Source organism: Mixophyes fleayi, chromosome 3, assembly GCF_038048845.1.
Source record: "Mixophyes fleayi isolate aMixFle1 chromosome 3, aMixFle1.hap1, whole genome shotgun sequence".
In the NCBI taxonomy this organism is placed as follows: Eukaryota; Metazoa; Chordata; class Amphibia; order Anura; family Limnodynastidae; genus Mixophyes; species Mixophyes fleayi.
The window spans coordinates 17,871,610-17,897,074 of NC_134404.1; the positions used below are offsets into that span (position 1 = coordinate 17,871,610).

Below are 25,465 nucleotides of genomic sequence, written 5' to 3' on the forward strand. Positions count from 1 at the left end.
TAATGGTAAAAGGGACAGAAGCTGACTGTATTCAGCCTATCTAGTGACATCACAGAGGCGCGGGGTTCTTTTATTATATTTATTGAGAGGCAGAAAGCCAGTTGTTGTTATTTATGTGTGTATATCAGTATGTGGGTATAATTCCTGAATGGGCTCCTAGAGGATAGACCTACCAGGGACATAGTTCTTCTGATGAAGCAAGGTGAGAACTTTAGATGGCGCCTGACTGTCGTCTCCTAATTCCTATCCTGCTTCTCCTCCCATCCCGAAGGCTGTACTTATGGACTGCGCTCTGCAATGCTGACGCAAGAAGAAGACATTTACTCTCTGTCCTTCCCCTACTCCTCTCACCGTGTCGGTCATTATTCAGGGGCGTTATTACAATAGGGGGCGTGCCACGTGCTTCTGAAGTGCTAAATGTTCCTTTCCCCCGCCCCTCTCAGGGGCAAACGCATGATTTGTAGAGAGGGGTTTCCATGGCACACCACCAGCATGCATGGGGGCGTAGCTATAATTTTAGACAGTGCTTGGCTGCTCTCCAACTCTTCCTATCCCTATAATATACACGGGCAATGCTGCGTGCACTACTGTTAGGGGCACACAGCTCTCCCTTTTCGAGCAGAGGTGTGTGAAGCAGGACATACCTCCCAACTGTCCCTACAATCAGGACAAAGTCCTGGTTGAGTGTGTCAGAGCAGTTGACAGACTGTCCTGCTCTCTCCTACCTGTTCTCAATCCTTGTTGGGGAGAGATGGCTGTGAACAGTGCAGACAGAAACGGTCTGCATACAATCTGCAAAGTGGCTGGTCCCGGGGTGGGGTCCAGCCCCCTTAAGCATACAGTACCCCAGGCTGGGAGGGGGGTTTCCAGGCACTGACACCCCCCCCTCGGTTTGCCAATGCCTCTCATCCCCTCAAAGCAGCCAGTTTACTGCCGCGCACCAGTAGCCCACTGTGTCGCCACGCTGCCCATGTGACACGGCTTTGCTTTCTTTTACAGTCTGTCCAGACTTTGAGGAGCTGTAAAGTTCGAAGGTATTAAAAACCGAAGCACCGAAAAAGGTGCTATAGCCAATCAGACAGTTTTCTTTTAGATCCTAAACTGCACGACAAAAACGACAGTTCTGACTTTTTCATCTGTGCACCAGGTTTCATAAATGTTCCCTAAGGACAGCAGGTACGTCCCAAAAGTAAGGGCTTCGTGCTATCAGTGTAAGGAGGGCAATCAGGGTACCTCTACTTTTATGGTGCGCATTATTCCCAGTAGATTTTTTTGCTTAAACATTGTTTTTATTATGTTTCCTTTATCTTGTAATCTGCACTAGTAAATTCACAGTATCCAAATGATTGCTGTAGGCAACACCAACTTTCTCTATTGCACCAGTTTTCATAAACATCCCCCAAAGTGTTACTTTTATTTCTGTTCTGTTCGTATGAAGTATTGTGCGGGGCTAAGTCCATACTTGCCAACTCTCCCGTAATGTCCGGGAGACTCCCGCATTTTGCGAGAGTCTCCCGGACGAGTGTGGCAATCTCCCTGATTGTAAGTGGGAAAAAAATCAGTTTAAACGCCGCGATTCACCCGGAATCGCGGCGTTTAGCCCCGCCCCCGCTGTAAAATGACGCGATTTGCGTCATTCCGTAACGGGGGCGGGGCTAAAATGACGCGATTTCGCCGCCCCGCCGCCTGCACGCCCACCTCCCAGCCGGCATCTCCCGGAAAAAGAAAAAGAAATGTTGGCAAGTATGGCTAAGTCACGTTCTGCTCTAAAAAGATTTGAGACGGCTGAGAGCGATGTTATACCAGAGATATGTGGGTGAAAGGGACTTATTGGCACACAAGACATATCTGTCAGCTGGGTGGAAAACATGAGTAGCAGGAGAGGAAACAGAATCTAAACCACCAAAGACACAAAATATCCTCTGGGTCTAGTTACAAATGTTTGTTATGTTGGAGAGTCTGAGAACTCGATTCCCGAAATCCAAAATACCCTACAAAGGACCAAATGATGCCTACTTTCACTCTCTCCTCGTGAACCAGTGCAGGCTCGTTCTGGCCTCTAAAACGGTACTTTATTCCACCGTTGGATTACTTTAATGCATTAGCTACGCCCTCCTACAGCTTTAAATAAATTCATTGATTTATCGTTTTTTCTTCTGTACGTTTTACTCTAGTATTTATATAATCAGGGGGAGGTTACTCACATGCTATGTCTCTGCGTTGGATACAATCGTATCCAGAAAGCAGCTTGGTGGTGTATCCCATTGAAACAGAGATAAACATCTCTGCCTGATGATATGATTGCATGGCTGAAATGTCCAGAAGAAATATAAAGCAATGTATTCAATAAGAGTTGCAGGAGGGCATGTGACTGAGTTCTCTGTACAGCGCTGTGAAATCAGTGACGCTACATAAATAAATGGTGATGATGATGATGTACAAGCCAATAAATAAACTTTGTCTGAATGTGGAAACCCCCTTTGAAGTTACCAGAATAAGTAGTAGTAGTAGTAGTAGTAGTAGTAGTAGCAGTAGCAGCAGCAGCAGCTGTAGCTTTAACAGAAGGAAGAGAATTAAAGATAGAGTTTAGATAAAAGCACGGTGTGGCTGCCGCTATGAAGAAATAGGAAACAGACAAAGAGAGGGATGGAGTGAAGAGAGGGGTAAGGGTTAGGAATAGAGATGCTCAGGCTCGTTTTTCTGAAAACCAAGCCCACCCGAACTTAGGGGATCCGAGTACACTCGCAAGCCGGCTCGGTACTTTTGCGCGTCCTCGAAATTGAATCGAGGCAAAACGTCATTGTTGCGTTGTCGGATCTCACAGGTTTTGGATTCCATAAGTACCTCCCTCCCCAGGAGATCCAGCGCCACTGCTCACACAGAAACAGGGGTAGCAGTGTTCTTGTCACTCTCCAGTCTCCAGTGACATTGCTGACACAGAAACAGGGGTAGCAGTGTTCTTGTCACTCTCCAGTCTCCAGTGACATTGCTCAGTGACATTGCTCACACAGAAACAGCGGTAGCAGTGTTCTTGTCACTTGACAAAACTTGATTGGAAATTATTGTAAATTAATGTTATTGAGGTTAATAATAATGTAGTGATAAAAAAAGAGCCAAATTATGTGATTTTAGCAAAAAAAAAAAAAAAAAATGGATTTTAGGAAAAAAGATCAGGATCCAAAACCAAAACACAGGAGGGCAGTTTTGCCATAACCAAAACCAAAGCACGAAGTTAATCCAGATCCAAAAATCAACCCAAAACCAAAACACGGGGGTCAGTGAACATCTCTATTTAGGAACCAGGAGGAACAAAAAGCTTAAATAATTATGGTAACGAGGGGGTTTGGATATGGAAGTCGGAAGCCCAGGGTACCCATATTTTGTTAAAAGATTTAGAGCTATTGTTAAGAATGCCGGTCATATATTCCATTTTATATATGTACCAAATTCTACCAATAATCGTTTGTAGCATCGGAGGATGGGTTTGTTTCCAATCAGCAGCTATGTGACATAAGGCAGCTGAAGCAATGTGTCTAATGGACAGTAGCAGATGGGATCCCAAGTGGTAAGAGGACAAACCTGGTGGAGAGAGGGATGTCAGTTTGTAATGTTTGGGACTCAAAGTTTTGGAGCTATAAAGCATTTTTGATACAAAACAAAAAGACACTTGTTGCTGATGCTTGTCCTTAACGCTACATTACTGTGTGTATCTAGCAAAATGAAAACATGAGGTATTGGTTCATATTTTGATCAAAGCATTTAAGCCTGCATCCCAGCGTAAAGGGTATCTCATTGTATGCAGGTCCTAAACTGACATATATTCTTCAAACAACATAAAATACAGACAAAATCAGATGCTCTCGTCTCCCAAGTATAGGGGCTTACATCTAGCTTGTGATACATGTGTCTACCTACAATTACATGATCAACATTTATCTGGTCGACACCAGGGTTGAAAAGTTAGCAATAATGTCGGTTTTATTAGGGCGACAATTCAAATATAAACAGTATTATTAGTTCAACAATAATATCCCTAACCCTAACCATATCCCTAATCCTAAATCCTAATCAGAACGGGGGTGGGAAGGGCCGTACGAACGTAGGCAACGTACAGTCAGGGCGTGCCAAGGTCAGGAAGAGGCGTTTCAATCCATATGTGGCCGACTGAAGTCCAGGGCAGGTGTGTCGACTGATAGGGATGACTGGCATGTCATAGTCTTTGTATTAAAAACTACACGTATGTGTGCCATCCTGGTTTATGTATAATAATGTAAAAATAAATAAATTCTAAAGCACATTTTTTTTTTAATGGCTATATATAATGTTGTTCATTTATTTGCAAAACAATTATATATTTTTGTGCATGCGTTCTGATGGGACTTTACATTGTACATACACATGTGTGTGTGTATCCTGCAGTCTGTTGTGTCTGTCCAAATATGGCAAGTAACATTTGGCAGAGCGTACTTACACCCAGATTCAAATAGAAATGCATCCTGAGATCTGCGTGCATTTGAATACTGGCAAAATTATGTTCAAGTTCTGTTCTCTTCCCCCCCATAAAATATTAAGTATTCAGTTAGCGGCGTCATTTATAAACAATTATACCGACTAGTACAAGATGCGGTCTGTTAATTGCCTTTCCGCATCCCTAATCTGTAAAACGTGCGGGTGGCTTCTTGAAAGAGATGGCGGTAAGAATTAGTAAAATGAGGTCATGGCCCCTTCTACAGTAACAAAACTACTTGTTTCGTCCAACCTCAAACCCCTCCGCCTGCAGTAATGTATCTCCAGATGTTTCCCCCCCCCCCCAGTCTCCTGTCTGAAGTTATTTAAGGAATAATATTTACATAGGCCAGCGAGACAGTGAAGTGGGCGATAGGGGGGCACGGATGGGGCATAAACATCCCTTGCAATCTAGCAGACCATAATTTCCAAACCTATTTCCTCCCAGGTGCCCGTTTGCTTGTGTGTCTTATTCAGCTGCGCGTTTCATCTGTCAGGCATTAGCATTCCACAGATGTTTAGGACATTTAAAAAAAAACAAAAAAACTCCAAGTCTTGGGAAGAGGAGAGAAAGGGACTATTCACTCTGAGCACTTTTTCCTCCCCACAGACCTTCTGCTCAATGAGAAGCCAAATTTGTGGAGAGAGCAACTGCAGCTATACAGTAGTAGCTCTTTGGCCGCAGACAGGACGGTGACCGACCAAGGATGGCAGCAACTTTTTAGGAAATAACAGCACAGTCCCCGTTTTACCTCCAACCTCTGTTCTCTGAGTCCTTGATATACAAAACGCTGATCTCTTTTGAGCGATGAACTGTGATTCGTAACCAGAGAGATTCCTGCAAGCTGCACAGAATTGGGGGTGAGTGAACATTTTAAGTTGCAAGTAACTCAGGAGCGTCTGAGGGTTCGTACAGACGGCTTTAGAAAAACAATGCCTGTTAGACGGAACGTTGGAGTTGGTCCTGGCTTCCAACGGGGCGATCAAATTGTACTCTCGAAGCCTCCCTGCAGCATAGTGTTACTATGTACTTAATAAGCGTTCCCATAAATAGCCGTTATAATCTGCCGAGCGTTATAATGTGACCAACACTTACGAACGCGGCAGCGTCGAAATTGACGTAGAGCGTAGCGAACGCTTGTCAGAAAGTTTGTCTAGTCTCGTGCATTATTTTTCGACCATCTAATTTAAGAATGCTCGTTACACACTTTTAAATAATACTTATGTGTACGAGGACTGACAGTTGCTAAACAAATTCTTGTTTTATTTTTATTATTCGTTTTATTCTTGTAATTATTATTATTATTATTATTATTATTATTATTGTGACATAAAGTTGTTTTTTTTAGCACTTTTATGTTTGTTTTGGATCCCTGAAGTATATCAGCCGTTGTCAGAAGTAAACGAAGCCTTTGATGTGTTTACTGCTGAAAGCAACTGTTGTTTATAAATGTTTTGAGTACTAACCTAGCCGTGAAACCGTCTCTGAGAGCGATCTTGGAAACATTTACTGGAAGGAAATGCAGATCTCAGTCTGTTTGTTTCAAATTAAAGGATCTTTAACACGAGTGTATTCCTGGCTCAAGCCTTGTGTCACAGGGGGCAAACACACCACAGATATTGTTCAAAGTGACACCAACACCTGCTGCTGCCTAGTTTCCTATAATATTACAATACTTTCTCCTGAAAATATTCTCTGATTATAATAACTATATTATACCTTTATCAGTGGCGCAGTAAAGATTCGCCGATCTGAAAAGGAAAATTTTGGCAGAAATCAGAGTTGTTTGGTCAGAAAGTGGGGGCGCAATTTTGGCAGGGGTATGTGCGAATTGGAGGTGGGGGTTTATTTGTGGCCTGATTTTGCTGGATAAATGTTGACAGATAAATGTGCATATATATATATATATATATATATATATATATATATATATATATATATATATATATGTATTACTGTAAAGTTATTTAAATACATAATAGCATATATGTGTAAGAAACGGTTCATGTACTTATGTACTTAGAGTGTAAGCTCTGTCGACTATTTCCCTTTAAAATTTAGCAGCTACCTAACTGATGTCAGCAGCCGAACGTTAAAGCTGCATCTTGCAGTTAATCTTCAGTTATTGCTTTACTAGGTATCAGAAGATTATTAAGCTGCTGAAACATCTTTCCTGTTTCCTACTGTATCTCTGATTTATACGTGTTGTAAAACCAATGTAATACCTGTATTGCATCGTGTTGAACAACATGTCACGTATAATAGTTAATAATAATAGTGAATAATCAGCAGAGAAGTGACAGACGTTTCCAGGTTAATGATGATGTTATGGCAGTATGAATGGGGGCTATAGATGTACCATATGGACGGGGCTATAGATATACCATATGGACGGGGGCTATAGATATATCATATGGTCGGGGGCTATAGATATACCATATGGACGGGGGCTATAGATGTACCATATGGACGGGGACTACAGATATACCATATGGACGGGGGCTATAGATACACCATATGGACGGGGACTACAGATATACCATATGGACGGGGGCTACAGATACACCATATGGACGGGGGCTATAGATACACCATATGGACGGGGACTACAGATATACCATATGGACGGGGGCTATAGATACACCATATGGACCATAATATAGATATACCATATGGACGGGGGCTATAGATACACCATATGGACCATAATATAGATATACCATATGGACCCGGCTTCCCTGATGTAGATAGGACAGTCGCCATCATGTCCTGATTACTGGAGGTGATGATACTGGACTTCTTTGCATATTAAACACTTTTTTTCAGTAAATATTAACTTCTAAAGGACAGACGGTAATAAATGCATCTAACATGCTGAAAAAAAGGAAATTTATTGTGGAGCCGATCAACGCTGAAAATTAGGGACAATTTCGTGAGCAAATCTTTTGAAAACTGGGACTAAAATTTGGGACAGTTGACAGCCATGAATATGTATTAGAGTTTTCTGCAGCAACACAGAACAGTGCAGGACAGCATATGGTCAGGGGCAGGCTGGGCTGGGGGGCAGGGGGGCACATGCCCCCCCCGGGCTGGTCCCGTAGTGGGCTACTTTGGGCTGGGTCACTGGGCCACCTGAATTTTTTTTTTCCATTTAAAATAGGCTGCTGAGTCTTGTTCCCCGGGGCTAAAGTTTGCCATACAGCCCCTGTATATGGTATTTAAATACTCATTTACATCCATTAAGTGGGCGGGTTTGTGCTTATGATGACTCAAATTGGCCATCAGGCCGCTGCTCAGTTAAAATTCGCAGAGGAGGGGAGGGCGGGGCTTGATGACATGAGCTGCGTTATGTTACCGGCCAGTATATGATACCACAGCGCAGTAGTAAAACAACTTCCACTATAATAAATAAAGCACACCTCCCAACATTTGTGTAGGCGGCATCGGGCCTGGGGCGTGGCTACATGAAGATGGGGGAGTGGTCACATCAAGATGGGGGAGTGGTCACACCAAGATGGGGGAGTGGTCACATCAACATCGGGGAGTGGTCACATCAAGATGGGGGAGTGGTCACATCAACATGGGGGAGTGGTCACATCAAAAAGGGGGAGTGGTCACACCAAGATGGGGTGCGCCTAGCTTTTGGAAACGCTAGTCTGCCCCGTTCTCTCCTCTCCTCCCCTCCAAACACCTTCATTGCCATGCGCACAGCTCCAGAATACTTCATACGACCAACTGTCCTGATTTAGGCAGGATAGAGGTTGAGTTAAGAGGTGGAAAAATTCTGTAAAAACCATAATGTTTTTTTTTTTTCTACCCGGGTAAAGGTAATACACTGAGATGGAGCCAGGAGACTGTATATTATATAATATAAGGTTCTGCACATTATGGCAGTATATGCTCACACACTGCCCCCTGTACACACTCTCCTTCGCTTCGACCAATCACATGCTGTTGCCAGGCAGAAGATGAAACACTTAAACAATGGTTTAATTTATTGGTTCTCAGCTGTTGTGGATTTACAAGTTCCAACACACCCACATGCTGGTACTTGTAGTTCAGTTGCAGAACGCCAAGCTGCCTGTGCCGGACCAGTCTGACAGCTCCTAATCTTATTTTTAATGAAATGAAAGTATACAGATAAATGCCATTTTTCCAGTAGAATTCCCTCTGTCCCATATGTTTAACTAATGATCTATAGAGACATAAGGCGAATGCTGGTAGAAAGCAGCTGTTTTCCCTTCATAAACTCCCACTACCAGAGATTATTTTTTTTTTTTTTGCAAACCCCCTCCCCACTGACAAACAGATACTTTTTCCCTTTGCAGAAGCAGAGTATAAAAAAAAAAACCAGTCAGGAATTTTCATTATATCGGTTAGATGTCAGTTTAGTATTAGTCGCCAGTCAATAAATCCAGCTAGTGAGTGTCTTAGCACATGCTAAAATATTCACTTTATTTGGGATTCTGTCAAATGATATAACGTCAATGCTATTTTCCACTATTATGAGTTCTGTCCTTAAGCCGAAAATCCTGATGACAAAACCACCTCTATGATTCAAGTACTGTATGCGAATTAAACCCTTTAAATGGTCTCTAATGCTGTATATGTAATTTCCCTTTATATTTATCTAATGTAAATAAGGGATAATTGTACAGAATAGCCTTGTTGTTAGTTTCTATCATGGTGCTGGGAAGTCTGCTTGTAGAGATTTTAGTACAGGTCCATTGTTTGCTCTCTCTTACAGAGGATCCCTTCCCAGATCTCTGCTGTCAGTCTGATTGATGTGTGATCATCTTCTCACCATTATAGCTCCAGTTAAGAGGTATAGACAGGGAGCTCTTTGTACTGGTTCCATCTTCTTGGGGTGGGCTGAGGTCAGGAATACAGTGATGGAAATAGAGACATAAATGGAATTCTGACGAAAGCCATGAAATAATATGAGCAGATTTATTTAAACTATGTCCAGCAATATCCTAAAATATACTTTATAAAAAGAGAATATATTCCACTAATGTGATATGGAAGTCTCTCTATCAATCAATAATATATCAATACATGCTCAATATATCCATAAGGCCATGAGTACAGCTCAGCGGCACAATAATTGGACATAGGCAAATCAAGGGGGAAGGGGGGGGGGGTTTCCTAGTGTCTGGAAACCCCCTTTTAAGCCTGGAGCACTGTATAATTGAGGTGGCTGGACCCTGCCCCCGCTTCACATAGCTCTGCTTGAAAAGGGAGAGCTGTGTGCACCTAACAGTAGTGCACACAGCATTGCCCATGTATATTATGGGGATAGGAAGAGTTGGAGAGCAGCCAAGCACTGTCTAAAATTATAGCCACGCCCCCATGCATGCTGGTCACGCCCACTGGCGTCGTGGTGTGGAAACCCCCCTCTACAAATCCTGCGTTTGCCCCTGTTGGGAGATTGCTCTAGTTAGAGCTTGTGGTATTGTTATTAATGTACAGAACAATTGTTCTTACAGCACTGAGGACATGAGTTTGATTCCCGACCATGACCTTATCTGTCTGGAGTTTGTTATTATTACCACAGCAATAGTCTACAAAATATTGGAGCGGATAATGTTTTGCCGCATTAAATAAATATACCGCTGTTTTCTGCACCTGTAGTTACAACTCCCCTTACCCTACAGAATCCTGTTCAAGCTCCTCACTCTTACATACAAGGCCCTCACCAACTCCACTGCACCCTACATCTCCTCCCTCCTAACTATTCACGCTCCATCCCGCCCTCTCTGATCTGCCAATGACCGTCGCCTCTCTTCCCCCCTGATCACCTCTTCCCACGCGCGTATCCAAGACTTCGCCCGCGCTGCCCCTCTCCACTGGAACAAGCTCCCTCCCACCATCAGAACGTCCCCCAATCTGTCCAGCTTCAAACGGTGTTTAAAAACCCACCTTTTTCTTAAAACTTTCCAGTCTCCCACTTAACTTCCTACCTGTTCTTCTGACTCTTCCTCTTCATTCCCCTTCCCCTAGCCTTCACTCCCTTCATTCCACTCCCCTTATCCATTCCTCCTTCCCTCCCTCCCTCCCCTGTGTCTCTCTGTCAGTCTACCCCACCCCTTAGATTGTACGCTCCTTTGAGCAGGGTCTTCTCTCCTCCTGTCTTCTCCACTTTTAACTCTGCTCGCCAGCTTCCCTGCCTTCCTCCTTGAGGACCCTCTTCTCCCGTCCCCTCTCGCTCCTTCCTCTTCCCCCTGGGGGTCTACCTCTCATACGTGCCCCCCCCTCCTTGGGGCCGTTGTTGGCAGACATCCCCCTCTCCCCGCCCCGCTAGCTGTACCTTGAGCTCACTGAGTTACTGTGATTATTGTTTACTGTACTGTGCTGTCTCACCTCGTATTGTAATTTTGTTTGTCCCTGTACGGCGCCGCGGACACCTAGTGGCGCCCTATAAATAAAAATTAATAATAATAATAACAACATTGAGCTTCTTTTTGACTTAGGAGCCAAACCAGCTAATACATGCAGATTTATACCGAGACTAACCATGTTGTCATGCAAAGTGAAGGGGGGGGATCCTATTTCTGTACATGCAGGGAAAATACTTCCTGCTTCTGCATGTAGCACGCAAATACTCGGCAGCTCTATTTTTACACCAGGAGGTGACACCTCTCCCAAATCTGACTGCACATTTTGCATATATATGTCCAATCCTTTCTTATATTTATCTACAGTGTTAGCGAATGTCAGCTTTTGTGTTAGAGCATTCCACAGTTTCACAGCTCTTACAGTAGAGAACCCTTTCCTTAGCTGGAGATTACTCTATTTTCTTCCAGCTGCACAGAGTATCCTTGTGTCCCCTGTGGGGAACTGTAACTGAACTGGTTGCCATAGAAATTTTGGTATGGGCCATTAATATATTTGTACATTATAATCCTCTCTTCTGTAGTGTAAATAAATCGGACATAACTAGGATCTCCCGCTGGTTTTAGAATGTACAACCCTTCCTAAAAAACATTACACAGCCTCGCATTGCCCCCTTAATAGCAGCAATGCAACTGTCGCCCTTGAAAGTGACGTAAATCTCTGTGTCGGTATGTTCCGTTCTCGCAATTCTTGTATGTCAGGTTTTCAAAAAGTCTGTATTTCCTGTATGTCGTGATTAACATGTTGGTCTAACTCTTGTCGGAAATTACTTCTTCTCAGACTCGTTCTGCACCCCTGTCAGCCACAGCAGCACATTAAATATGTTTCGTTATTATTATTAGAAAAAAAAATATTTGAAGAACAGGCAAAGTCAGGATTTGACATTAATACACGGCAAAAGCTGTATAATACCGAGTTGAAATATATATATGACATAACGGGAGTGCTTATATCTCCATCATGTTCTCTGCAGCAGTTTGTCAGGTTAGGGGGGAGGTTTTTCTCTGACTAAACAGGCAGAGTTGAACTGACAGCTTTGTAAACTTGTTTGAGAGACTGCATAGATTGGTTGATTCATACAAAGGGGTGGGAACAGTGATGTGACAGAAACGCAAATGTCTGCAGACATGTTTTTTTTTTACCTCTATTATATTAATGCCATCAGGACAATGTCCTTCAAATGTAATAGGGTGGGGAGATAATACTTTAATTTTGGTCAAAGCTGCAATGGAATAGCTAAACTATATGTTATTACCATAATAATGACTAATATGTGAAAATGTTTCATTTTAAGGGTTTTGTTGTCTTTTAATAACTTTTCCTTCTTATTGTCACCAAATCGTTATTCCAATTTTTGGAATATGTTTAGTCCTTGCCTCTTTACTATTAATATACCCAAACATTTTTTTGGATTGGTTTTGTCCTCTTTAGTAACCTGCAGTTCATGTTTTATTTTACTCAATCTGATTCCACTCCTGTTGCCGTCCTTATAGCTGTAACAAAGTGAAGTTATTCTTTGCATCTCTAACCGTTGTTACTTGAAGCCTCGTTGGTTTTGATTTTATTCCTTTGTACTTTTCCCCTCAGGAATACGTTGGTAAATGTATTTATTTAAATTGTCTTTAAACAACTTCCATTTTTTTGTTCTCTGCCTTTTCTTAAGAAAACTCCATCCCAGTCTATGAGCTGAACGAATGATCTCAGCGTTGGGGAATTCGCCTTCATAAAGTGCTTTTGTCAAACCAGCGCACACGTACTCCTTATAGCTAAGGTAGGAGCAGACTGCGGCCTCATCACTATTTACCAGGTTCTGTATTGTTAGAGATTGTAGAATCCCACATAGCACATTCTATAGGGCTCCTACTCACTGAGCCAGGACATTGTCCTGCAGCAATCCTAGAACCAGTCTGTATACTGTCCCCTTACACCAGTCAGTATTGGGGGAATGTAAATGTCTTAAAATTACAACATTGTTTAACCAACACATAGCAGGACTGGGAAATGTGATCTGTTCAGCAATGTATGAAATACACCCATTCATGAAAGGGTTAAGAGAACTGCAATAGTGTATTACTGGGTCTTTGCTTCTGGGACTTGTTGCGTATTTTAATACATTTGGGGTGTGTATTATAGGGCTCCTGCTCCTATGAACGCCTATGGAGAAAATCTCGCTATATCGCTGACTTCATCCACTTTGGTTTCATCCCTTCCTCCTACTATTCTGCCCTCTCTCTTGCTAAACAAACCAATTTAACATCCCTCGTCTCCTCCCTGTCCAACAAGCCCTGACGCCTCTTCACTACCATTAATTCTCTATTGTGTACTCCCCCACCTCCTCCCCCTCATCCATCACCGCTCTTGAATTTGCCACCTTCTTCACAGACAAAATTGACTCTATCCACAATGATATATGTTCTCCCCAGACTTGCCACCCTCCAACTGTCCTCTCTATCAATCACTCTGCCACCCTTGGCTCCTACCCTCCTGTAACTGTACCTGAGATTCTCTCTCTTCTCTCCTCCTCTTCTTCTACAACCTGCCCTCTTGACCCTATCCCGTACAAGTTCCCCCGCTCCCTCTCTCCCACTGCCTGTCATCACTTTGCTCACCTCTTTAATATCTCTCTCTCCACTGGTACCTTCCCCTCAGCCTTCAGGCATGCTCTCATCTACCTTATTCTCAAGAAACCCTCCTTGAATCATCCTCTCTCTCCAACTATTGCCAAGTATCTCTGCTTCCCTTTGATTCTAAAATTCTCTAACAACTTGTCTTCAATCGTCTGTCCACCTTTCTCTCTTCCCACTCTCTTCCTGACCCTCTCCAGTCTGGCTTCCCTCCCCTCCACTCTACTGAAACTGTCCTCCCTAAAGTAACAAACGACTTCCTCTCAGCTAAGTCCAAACGTCACTGCTCCCTTCTCGTACTCCTCGACCTCTCTGCTGCTTTTGACACCATCGATCATTCTCTTCTCCTCGCCAGCCTGCACTCCTGAGGTCTTCCCAAAACAGCTCTCTCCTGGCTTGCCTCCTTCCGCTCTGGCCGCTCTTTTAGCGTGTCTGTTTCTGACTCTTCCTCTTTCTTTTGGAGTCCCAAACTCTGTCCTTGGCCCTCTGCTCTTCTCTCTCTACACCACCTCTCTTTGTGAACTTTTTTAAACATTTGGCCTCCAATACCACCTCTATTTTGATGACACACAGATCTAACTTTCCTCCCATGACCTCTTTCCTGCATTCCTAACCCAGGTATCTACCTGGATGTCACAGCGCTTCCTCAAACTCAACATCTCCAAATCCGAGCTCCTCATCTTTCTTACTGCCAATGTTTTTCCCACCCAATATCTCCCTCTTGGTTGACAACATAACTCTCTCTCCTGTCACCAAAGTCTGCTGCCTTGGCGTCACCCTCAACTGCCTTCAGCTTTACCCCTCATATCCAGACCCTCACCAAATCCTGCAACTTCCTCATCCATAACTTCATGAAAATCTGTCTCTTCCTCTCTCAGAAAGCAACCAGAGTCCTGGTCCATTCACTCATCATTTCTTGTCTCGACTATTGCAACTTCCTTCTCACAGAGGTCCCAGCCTCCCACTTTTCTGACCTTCAATCCGTATAGAATGCTGCGGCTAGGCTCATCTTCCTCTCCTGCCACACTTTTTCCACTACTCCTTTACGTAAGTCCCTTCTTTGGCTCCCTATTCACTTCAGAATTCAGTTCAAGTTCCTTACCCTCACTTACAAAGCCCTTGTTTCGAGATACATACCTACCCGACCACTCCCCTACGCCTCTGACCTTCACCTCTCATTACCTCCTCTCATGCTCACCTCTAAGACTTCTGCCGTGCTGCCCCCAATCTTTGGAACTCCCTACCCCGTCTGACTCGACTCCCCCCCAACCTTCAGTCCTTCAAACGCTCACTCAAAACTCTCCTTTTCAAGCTCGCCTATCCTACCACCTCCTAACCATTCCATCCATCACCTCCTCTTCCTCACCTGCCTTCTCCATTTTCTCCCAGTTGGTCCTACTGTCTCTCACCACCCCTCCCTGTAGAATGTAAGGTCTTGTGGCTTGGTCCTCTCTACCTATTGTCCCACGTATGTCCACTGTCTGACTCCATCCTACGTCCTGTCACGTCTTTTGCTGCCCTCTGTGCGAGTCCCCATAGCGTTACTCATCTGTGCTACTTATGGGTATTACCTCAGCTATTTGTTACTTGTTTCTATATCCGGTGTTACGGAATCTGTGGAGCCTTATAAATAAATAAATAAATTATAATTAATAATAATAATAATAATAATAATAATAATAAAAGTTTAAACTCCAATGTGAACATGAGATATGAGATAATTGTGGGGGTTTTAGCATTCAGAGACAATGGTACATCTAATGCAGCACATCTCGTATTCACTTCCCCCTAATGCATCTATTGTGTTTTGTTTGAGCGCTGACCCCCATAACATAATCTTTACTGCCTCAATTTCACATAAACAGTTTAGTAACATTTGTGGCGAATGTGGAAGAAATGATTCATAGAAGACGGAGTTCCAAGTCTCTACCACAGATTCCTCCGCCGGCCATACATAACAATTAGAGATAAACACATTCAGCGCAGAGTCATTGTTCTGGTGAACGGCATTTGTAAATGTATTATTTTATTGCCATTCATTGCTGAGGCCAAACGCGCACCGATTGTTCCATTGTACTTTTTTCTTTTGTAAAAGGTTATAAGATGAACATCTAACTAAAGCAAAATGTGCTTGAACTATACAATACACACACAACATGCACAGTATATCATCGTTGTCTTACTTTAAATGCAAGACATCTGTTGGCTACAGACATAATATAAACAGCCAGTTCCCTTTAAATACTTTTATTGTGTCTGGAAATATGAATTATATCTTGCGGGAGACGTTAGTAATGCAGGAGGGTTTTATAATAAGGATCATTGCAAGTTCGACGAGTCCTCGATGGAAAAGATGGTTGAAACGATCATCTTCATCATCATCACCATTTATTTTTATAGCAGCGCTGTACAGAGAATATTTGCCACTTACATCAGTCCCTGCCCCATTGGAGCTTACAGTCTAAATTCCCTACCGCCCACACCCAAAGACTAAAGTCAATTTGTCAGCAGCCAGGTAACCTAACAGTAGGTTTTTGGAGCGCGGGAAGAATTCCACGCAAACACGGGGAGAACAAACAAACTCTACACAGATAAGGCCATGGTCGGGAATTGAACTCATGACCCCAGTGCTGTGAGGCAGAAGTGCTAACCACTAAGCCACCTTGTTGTCTAATCAGTGTAATAGCGATGCTGGCACCACTGAGCTAAGTGAGGGAAAAGCCACAACTTGGCTCCTCCACAGAGGTACAAGCTTCAGTCCCAGTCGACAGTGGGTGACTCCACAGCTTGCGTCCACATGATGTCTGGCTCCCAAACGGAAAGCTACTGTCTTTTATGTTGTCCATCTAGACACGTGAAGAAGGAGCATTGCATGTGCAGTCGTTGTATGCGTTTTGTCCTTCCAGAGTGCTCCAGTTCATGTAAAGTGTCCTTGTTGCAGTTCCTGATCCTTACACTCCCCCCTATACCCAGTATTGTGGCCCTCCAGGTGACACCTAGGGTGATATCCTGGTGAACCCATCTCTTTCAATTCATAGTCTATTATTGATTAGTTCTGAGATGGAGGTTTGAAAACCTTCCTTAGTTTCTTATAATTAGATAGTTTCATCCTGTCCGTCTAATTTATTAACTGTATCTGCTCTATCCTTGGGATTTTGATGCACAAAGAACAACGATATGCACAGGTCCATAATTGCAAAAAAAATGTTCTCATTCAGTCATGTTGCCATTGTTACCAAGGTTTCCAATGTAAACTTAGAGGCATATGATGCTGGGAGCAATTAAATGGAATATGATCCAAAACTAGGGATGTGCACCGGCGACTTTTGAGGTCTCGTGTTTTGTGTTTTGGATCCGGATTTTCGTTATTTTTGAGGTTCGGATTTGTCTCGCAAAACACTTGACGAAAGGTCTCGGTTCGGATTTAAGGTATTGGATTCGGATTTTTTTTGAAAAAAACATAAAAAGTTTAAAAATCAAGTTTTTGGGCTTATTTTCACTCCTAGGCTATTATTAACCTCAATAACATTCAATAACAAGCATTTCCACTAATTTACAGTGTATTCTGAACACCTCACAATATAGTTATTAGTCCAAAACGTTGCAACAAGGTATCTTTCTGGACTGCGTAGAGGAGTGGGTCACCACAATATATATTAAAAACCCTGAACTTTTATGATTCGCACCAATAATTGTACCTGGACTGCGTAGAGGAGTGGGTCACCACAATATATTAAAAACCCTGAACTTTTATGAATCGCACCAATAAATGTACCTGGACTGCGTAGAGGAGTGGGTCACCACAATATATATAATAAGAAAACCATCAACTGGTTTGATTCGCACCAATAAATGTACCTGGACTGCGTAGAGGAGTGGGTCACCACAATATATTAAAAACCCTGAACTTTTATGAATCGCACCAATAAATGTACCTGGACTGCGTAGAGGAGTGGGTCACCACAATATATATAATAAGAAAACCATCAACTTGTTTGATTCGCACCAATAAATGTACCTGGACTGCGTAGAGGAGTGGGTCACCACAATATCTTAAAAACCCTGAACTTTTATGAATCGCACCAATAAATGTACCTGGACTGCGTAGAGGAGTGGGTCACCACAATATATATAATAAGAAAACCATCAACTTGTTTGATTCGCACCAATAAATGTACCTGGACTGCGTAGAGGAGTGGGTCACCACAATATATTAAAAACCCTGAACTTTTATGAATCGCACCAATAAATGTACCTGGACTGCGTAGAGGAGTGGGTCACCACAATATCTTAAAAACCCTGAACTTTTATGAATCGCACCAATAAATGTACCTGGACTGCGTAGAGGAGTGGGTCACCACAATATATATAATAAGAAAACCATCAACTTGTTTGATTCGCACCAATAAATGTACCTGGACTGCGTAGAGGAGTGGGTCACCACAATATATATAATAAGAAAACCATCAACTTGTTTGATTCGCACCAATAAATGTACCTGGACTGCGTAGAGGAGTGGGCACTGGGCACCACAATAAAATATATAAAAAACCTTCAACAGGTCTGCATTACACTACACATACGGCTGCTCCTCCATCCTCTCCATCATATACATGTTGGAGTTTTAGCATGTGACAACCTCTTGTTTTTGATAATGTCAGTGCATTTTGAATATTTTTCAATTTGCCCCACACCACTGAATGTACTTTATCTATGATACGCATCTATCTATCTTGACTGCGTAGTGTGGTGGCCCCGGTACACAATTTGGTACCGGGGCCACAATAAAATAAATACACCCTCCACGTGTCAGAATTCCACCAAACAAGTATCTGGACTGCGTAGTGGGGTGGCCCCGGTACCCAACTTGATACCGGGGCCACAATAAAATAAATACACCCTCCACGTGTCAGAATTCCACCAAACAAGTATCTGGACTGCGTAGTGGGGTGGCCCCGGTACCCAACTTGATACCGGGGCCACAATAAAATAAATACACCCTCCACGTGTCAGAATTCCACCAAACAAGTATCTGGACTGCGTAGTGGGGTGGCCCCGGTACCCAACTTGATACCGGGGCCACAATAAAATAAATACACCCTCCACGTGTCAGAATTCCACCAAACAAGTATCTGGACTGCGTAGTGGGGTGGCCCCGGTACCCAACTTGATACCGGGGCCACAATAAAATAAATACACCCTCCACGTGTCAGAATTCCACCAAACAAGTATCTGGACTGCGTAGTGGGGTGGCCCCGGTACCCAACTTGATACCGGGGCCACAATAAAATAAATACACCCTCCACGTGTCAGAATTCCACCAAACAAGTATCTGGACTGCGTAGTGGGGTGGCCCCGGTACCCAACTTGATACCGGGGCCACAATACCTCCTCCAAACATGCTACAGACAATTCGTCATTGAGATCCCATTAAGTATGTTAAAGACAGACAGGGTCCAAGTGTTATTAGTTGACTTTGTAAAGAAAAAAACTGTCCCTGTTGCACATAGTCGTGCAATGAAGACTTACTTTTTCATTTAAAGGCACGATCTTTCAAGTGTAGTGTTTGTAAGTCTAAGTCATATTATACTTTTGGTAAAATTGGTTTTTTTGGTTCCTCTTTATGTTAATTAATTAGTAATAGAATTAAAGTAGGAAATAGAATTAAATAGAATTAAAGTAGGAAATAGAGTGGTATAGAGTTGTAGTGTGGTATAGATAGAGTGGTCCACACAATATAATAATAAAACCCTCAACTGGTCTGAATTCCACCAAACAAGTATCTTGACTGCGTAGTGTGGTGGCCCCGGTACACAATTTGGTACCGAGGCCACAATATAATTAAAAAACCCTCCACGTGTCGGAATTCCACCAAACAAGTATCTGGACTGCATAGTGGGGTGGCCCCGGTACCCAATTTGATACCGGGGCCACAATACCTCCTCAAAACATGCTCCAGACAATTCGTCATTGACAGACCCCAGACAGACAGGGTCGTAGTGTTATTGTTTGACTTTGTAAACCCAAAAAAATGTCCCTGTTGCACTTGCACATAGTCGTGCAATCAAGACTGACTTTTTCATTTAAAGGCACGATCTTTCAAGTGTAGTGTTTGTAAGTCTAAGTCATATTATACTTTTGGTAAAATTGGTTTTTTTGGTTCCTCTTTATGGTAATTAATTAGTAATAGAATTAAAGTAGGAAATAGAATTAAATAGAATTAAAGTAGGAAATAGAGTGGTATAGAGTTGTAGTGTGGTATAGATAGAGTGGTCCACACAATATAATAATAAAACCCTCAACTGGTCTGAATTCCACCAAACAAGTATCTTGACTGCGTAGTGTGGTGGCCCCGGTACACAATTTGGTACCGAGGCCACAATATAATTAAAAAACCCTCCACGTGTCGGAATTCCACCAAACAAGTATCTGGACTGCATAGTGGGGTGGCCCCGGTACCCAATTTGATACCGGGGCCACAATACCTCCTCAAAACATGCTCCAGACAATTCGTCATTGACAGACCCCAGACAGACAGGGTCGTAGTGTTACTGTTTGACTTTGTAAACCCAAAAAAATGTCCCTGTTGCACTTGCACATAGTCGTGCAATCAAGACTGACTTTTTCATTTAAAGGCACGATCTTTCAAGTGTCAGAAAGAGAGAGAAGACACAGGAGAGGAGAGTTGTAGCTGGGGACCTGGGGTGGAAGCTCCCAGGCTCCCCCAGCATTGCCTGGAAGTCTGAGCGTGGTGACTGAGCCAGGGCAAGGAATGTGTGCCCTGGATGAGGGGGAGAACTCCATGCCACTATAGTGAACCCAAGAGAGAGGGGGACACTGCACATGGAAGAGGCCCTGGAGTGAGGGCTGCTACAAGAGGCATGGTAGCTGTAGTGTCAGATCCTGAGGCTGAGAGTACACAGAGTGACGTGTCAGAGCACAGGAGACATTATCCCCGCAGAGGAGGGATGAGCTGCAGTTGAGAGGTCTGCTGTTGAAATAGGACATGCACACTTTAACAAACCAATCATTTCAGCGACAGGGCCTACCAAACAACTTTGACTGAAATGATTGGTTTGTTTGGGCCCCCACACCAAAAAAGCTATTCATCTCTCCCTGTACAGACTAAACAGGCTCTACTGAGGCAAGATGTCGTCCTCATCCTCAACCTCTGATTCCTCTCCCCCTACAGTGTCTACTTCCTCCTCATCACACATTATCAATTCGTCCCCGCTGGACTCCACAACCACAGGTCCCTCTGTAGTATCTGGAGGGCAGTGCTGTACTTCATTGAGGAATTGATTATTCATTTTTATAAACATCATTTTTTCAACGTTGTGAGGAAGCAACCTCCTTCGCCGCTCACTGACCAGGTTCCCCGCTGCACTAAAAACTCTTTCCGAGTACACACTGGAGGGGGGACAACTCAGGTAAAATAGAGCCAGTTTGTACAGGGGCTTCCAAACTGCCTTTTTTTCCTGCCAGTAACAATATGGACTGTCTGACATGTCTACTTGGATGGTGTCAGCAAAGTAATCATCCACAATTTTTTCTATTGTGACAGCATCCAATGCAGCGAGAGTAGACATGTCTGCAATGGTTGGCAGGTCCTTCAGTCCGGACCAGATGTTATCAGCATCCCCGCCAGTGCCTCTTTTGGGAAAACTGAGCTTTTTCCTCGCAGCCATAGATGTGGAAGAAAATGAGGGTGGAGCTGTTGGCATGTCACGGTCCTCTTCAGAGGACAATCTCCTGACCAGCAGGTCTTTGCACCGCTGTAGATTTGTGTCCGCCGGAAACAGAGACACAACATACGCTTTAAACCGAGGATCGAGCACGGTGGCCAGAATGTATTCCTCTGACTTTAAAAGAGTGACCACCCTCGGATCCTGGCAAAGCGTACGAAGGGCTACATCCACAAGAGCTACATGCTTGCTGTAATCGCAATGGCTTACCAGCTCCTCCCTCACTTTCTCCAGCTGCTTCTGCAACAGCCTGATCAGGGGAATGACCTGACTCAAGCTGGCAGTGTCGGAACTGACTTCTCGTGTGGCAAGTTCAAATGGCTGCAGAACCTTGCACAACACGGAAATCAGTCTCCACTGCGCTTGACTCAGGCGCATCCCCACTCCTTTGCCTATGTCGTAGGTGGCTGTGTAGGCCTGAATGGCCTTTTGCTGCTCCTCCATCCTCTGCAGCATATAGAGGGTGGAGTTCCAGCGCGTCACAACCTCTTGTTTGAGGTGATGGCAGGGCAGGTTCAAGCTTTTCTGATGTGCCTCTAGTCTGCGGTAGGCACTGGCTGAATGCCGAAAGTGTCCAGCAATTTTGCGGGCCACCGCAAGCATCTCCTGCACACCCCTGTCACTCTTGAGGTAATGCTGCACCACCAAATTAATGGTGTGGGCAAAACATGGGACGTGCTGGAAATTGCCCATATTTAATGCCCGCACAATGTTACTGGCATTGTCTGACACCACAAATCCCCATGAGAGTCTAAGTGGGGTAAGCCACTGGGAGATAATTTCCCTCATTTTCTCTAATATGTTGGCAGCGTTGTGCCTCTTATTAAAGCCTGTAATGCACAATGTTGCCTGCCTTTGCATGAGCAGCCATTTTGTAGATGCTGCTACTGATGCAGCTGTTGCTGTTGCTGCGGAAGGGGATGCATCTACCCAGTGGGCTGTCACAGTCATATAGTCCTTCGTTTGCCCAGAACCACTTGTCCACATGTCCGTGGTTAAGTGGACAGTGGGTACAACCGCATTTTTAAGAGCACTGAGGACACTTGATCGTACTTCTCTGTACATTTTTGGTATCGCCTGCCTAGTGAAGTGGAATCTCGAGGGGATTTGGTACCGGGGACACAATACCTCCATCAACCCTCTAAATCCCACTCCACTGATGGCGGACACCGGGCGCACGTCTAACACCAACATTGCAGTTACAGCCGCAGTTATACGCTTTGCAATAGGGTGACTACTATCGTATTTGGTGGTCATGGCAAACGACTGTTGGACGGTCAATTGTTTGGTGAAAGACTTAGCGGTCTTACGACTTCCCCTCTGGGAAGATGACCGACTAACAGCAGCAACAGCAGCAGTGGCAGTAGTAGGCGTACCGCTGCAGGATTCCTCGGATGAATCCCGTATTGAGGAGGACTCAGTCTGGCTGGTGACTTGGGCTGCAGGACTGAATCTGATGGAGATTGTGGAGGAAGTTGACGAGGAGGGTGTTGCTGGTGTGTATCCAACTGGACCACGGGATTTAGGTGTCCCTGTACCGATGAGGGTCCTAGCCCCAGTTCCTGAACTAACCACTGAACTATGAAGGTTATTCAGGTGACGTATAAGGGAGGATGTTCCTAGGTGGGCAAGATCCTTACCCCTGCTTATTTGAGCTTTACATAAGCTACATATTGCCATACATTGGTTGTCTGGATTTGGATAAAAATAACTCCAGACCGAAGAGGTGCATTTTTTGGTCTTCTGACCAGGCATGACGATGGGCTTTTTCATCCCATGGACATCAGCTGTTTCCCCCCCTGGTGCCTCATTTACAATAACCACATCACCATCCTCATCATCAAGTTCCTCCACAGCGCCAGCTACATCATCAATAGCCTCCTCCCGAGCCACCTCTTCCCGTACAGTGATGGGAAGGTCAGGCTTGACAACCACCAACACGCTTGGACTCGCCTTGGGGATTTGTGATAATTTCTCTTTAGAAGGCAGAGTTGTTTGCTGTTTTGTTGCTGACAGCATAACTCTCTTCAATTTTTTGTAGGGGGGGGGAGGAGGAGGAGGGCTAAGATCCGTGGGTGAAGCTGAACCACTAGTCATGAACACGGGCCAGGGCCTAAGCCGTTCCTTGCCACTCCGTGTCGTAAATGGCATATTGGCAACTTTACGTTTCTCCTCAGATGATTTTAAGTTTCTCTTTTTGCTACTTTTTCTTAACTTGGGCTTTTTGGATTTTACATGCCCGGTACTACGAGATTGGGCATCGGGCTTGGAAGACGACGTTGATGGCATTTCATCGTCTATGTCATGACTAGTGGCAGCAGCTTCAGCATTAGGAGGAAGTGGGTCTTGATCTTTCCCTACTTTATCCTCCAAATTTTTGGTCTCCATTATATGTAGCACAAGATACTGCAGAATGTGTGAACTTGGTAATATTGCAGTACCAATGGACTTATAATGCTGGATTGGTTTTGCAAATTTGGTTATAATTATTATATATATTTTTTTTTTTTTAAATTTTTTATTTTTTTTTACTTTTTTTTTATTTTTTACAAACTTGGGAATAATGGGGAAATAACTATGCCCTTAGAAGCACAGAGCACAGGACACAGCACCACTGGACTGAACAGGACACGGCACAGGACCCAGCAGCACTACGGAACTCAGCAGGACAGAGCACAGGACACAGCACCACTGGACTGATACTGCAGAATGTGTAAACTTTGTAATATTGCAGTACCACTGGACTTTTACTGCTGAATGTGTGAACTTGGTAATATTGCAGTACCAATGGACTTATAATGCTGGATTGGTTTTGCAAATTTGGTTATAATTATTATATATATTTTTTTTTTTTTTAATTTTTTATTTTTTTTTACTTTTTTTTTATTTTTTACAAACTTGGGAATAATGGGGAAATAACTATGCCCTTAGAAGCACAGAGCACAGGACACAGCACCACTGGACTGAACAGGACACGGCACAGGACCCAGCAGCACTACGGAACTCAGCAGGACAGAGCACAGGACACAGCACCACTGGACTGATACTGCAGAATGTGTAAACTTTGTAATATTGCAGTACCACTGGACTTTTACTGCTGAATGTGTGAACTTGGTAATATTGCAGTACCAATGGACTTATAATGCTGGATTGGTTTTGCAAATTTGGTTATAATTATTATATATTTTTTTTTTTTTTTAATTTTTTTATTTTTTTTTACTTTTTTTTTATTTTTTACAAACTTGGGAATAATGGGGAAATAACTATGCCCTTAGAAGCACAGAGCACAGGACACAGCACCACTGGACTGAACAGGACACGGCACAGGACCCAGCAGCACTACGGAACTCAGCAGGACAGAGCACAGGACACAGCACCACTGGACTGATACTGCAGAATGTGTAAACTTTGTAATATTGCAGTACCACTGGACTTTTACTGCTGAATGTGTGAACTTGGTAATATTGCAGTACCAATGGGCTTATACTGCAGGATTGGTTGTGAAAATTTTGTGGTAATTAAAAAATATTAAAGTAGTTTTTGGTATTTTATAAAAAAAACTTTTTTTTATTTTTTTAAACACAGGGGAATATTGGGGAAATAACTATGCCCTTAGAAGCACAGAGCACAGGACACAGCACCACTGGACTGAACAGGACACAGCACAGGACCCAGCAGCACCACTGACCTCAGAAGGACAGAGCACAGCACACAGCACCACTGGACTGATACTGCAGAACACAGCACAGCACAGCACAGCACAGCACTAAACAGCACAGCACTAAACAGCACAGAACTAAACAGCACAGAACTAAACAGCACAGAACTAAACAGCACAGAGGACCACCTAACACACCCTCCCTCTACCCTGATCAATGCCCGAGTGAAGATGGCGGCGACTAGCGGGGAATTTATAGGATCCGAGTATCGCGAGATCCGACAACGGGATTATGAGTCAGAGCCTCAGTTTCACTTTTGAATTTGGCGCCAATACCCGGATCTGTCTCGGATCCGACTCGGATCCGCAACGTTCGGGTGGGCTCGGATTTCAGAAATCCGAGCGCGCTCATCCCTAGTTATTTGGTAACAACACATCACACTGTCACCCCTGCAAATTGCAGTGTGCTGCTGGGTTTCACAACACCAATCAATGGTTAGTCAACTTTCCTAGTTACCAAAATATTTTCCAGGGA

At 43.7% G+C, this 25,465-nt stretch overlaps 1 protein-coding gene across 3 annotated transcripts in view; it reads left to right on the top strand.

Moving 5' to 3' along the window:
* LOC142143360 (uncharacterized) overlaps positions 1-25,465 on the top strand; it is a 169,719-nt gene that overhangs the window by 60,048 nt on the left and 84,206 nt on the right. The window contains exon 1 of one of the 3 annotated variants that reach the window (XM_075201154.1): positions 4,879-5,367. The exons of 1 other annotated variant lie outside the window; for it this stretch is intronic. The gene's annotated coding sequence lies outside the window, so the exon portion shown is untranslated. Of the gene's footprint in view, positions 1-4,878; positions 5,368-12,575; positions 12,675-25,465 lie in introns of those variants that run through there. One more of the 3 variants, XM_075201155.1, reaches the window with a different exon arrangement.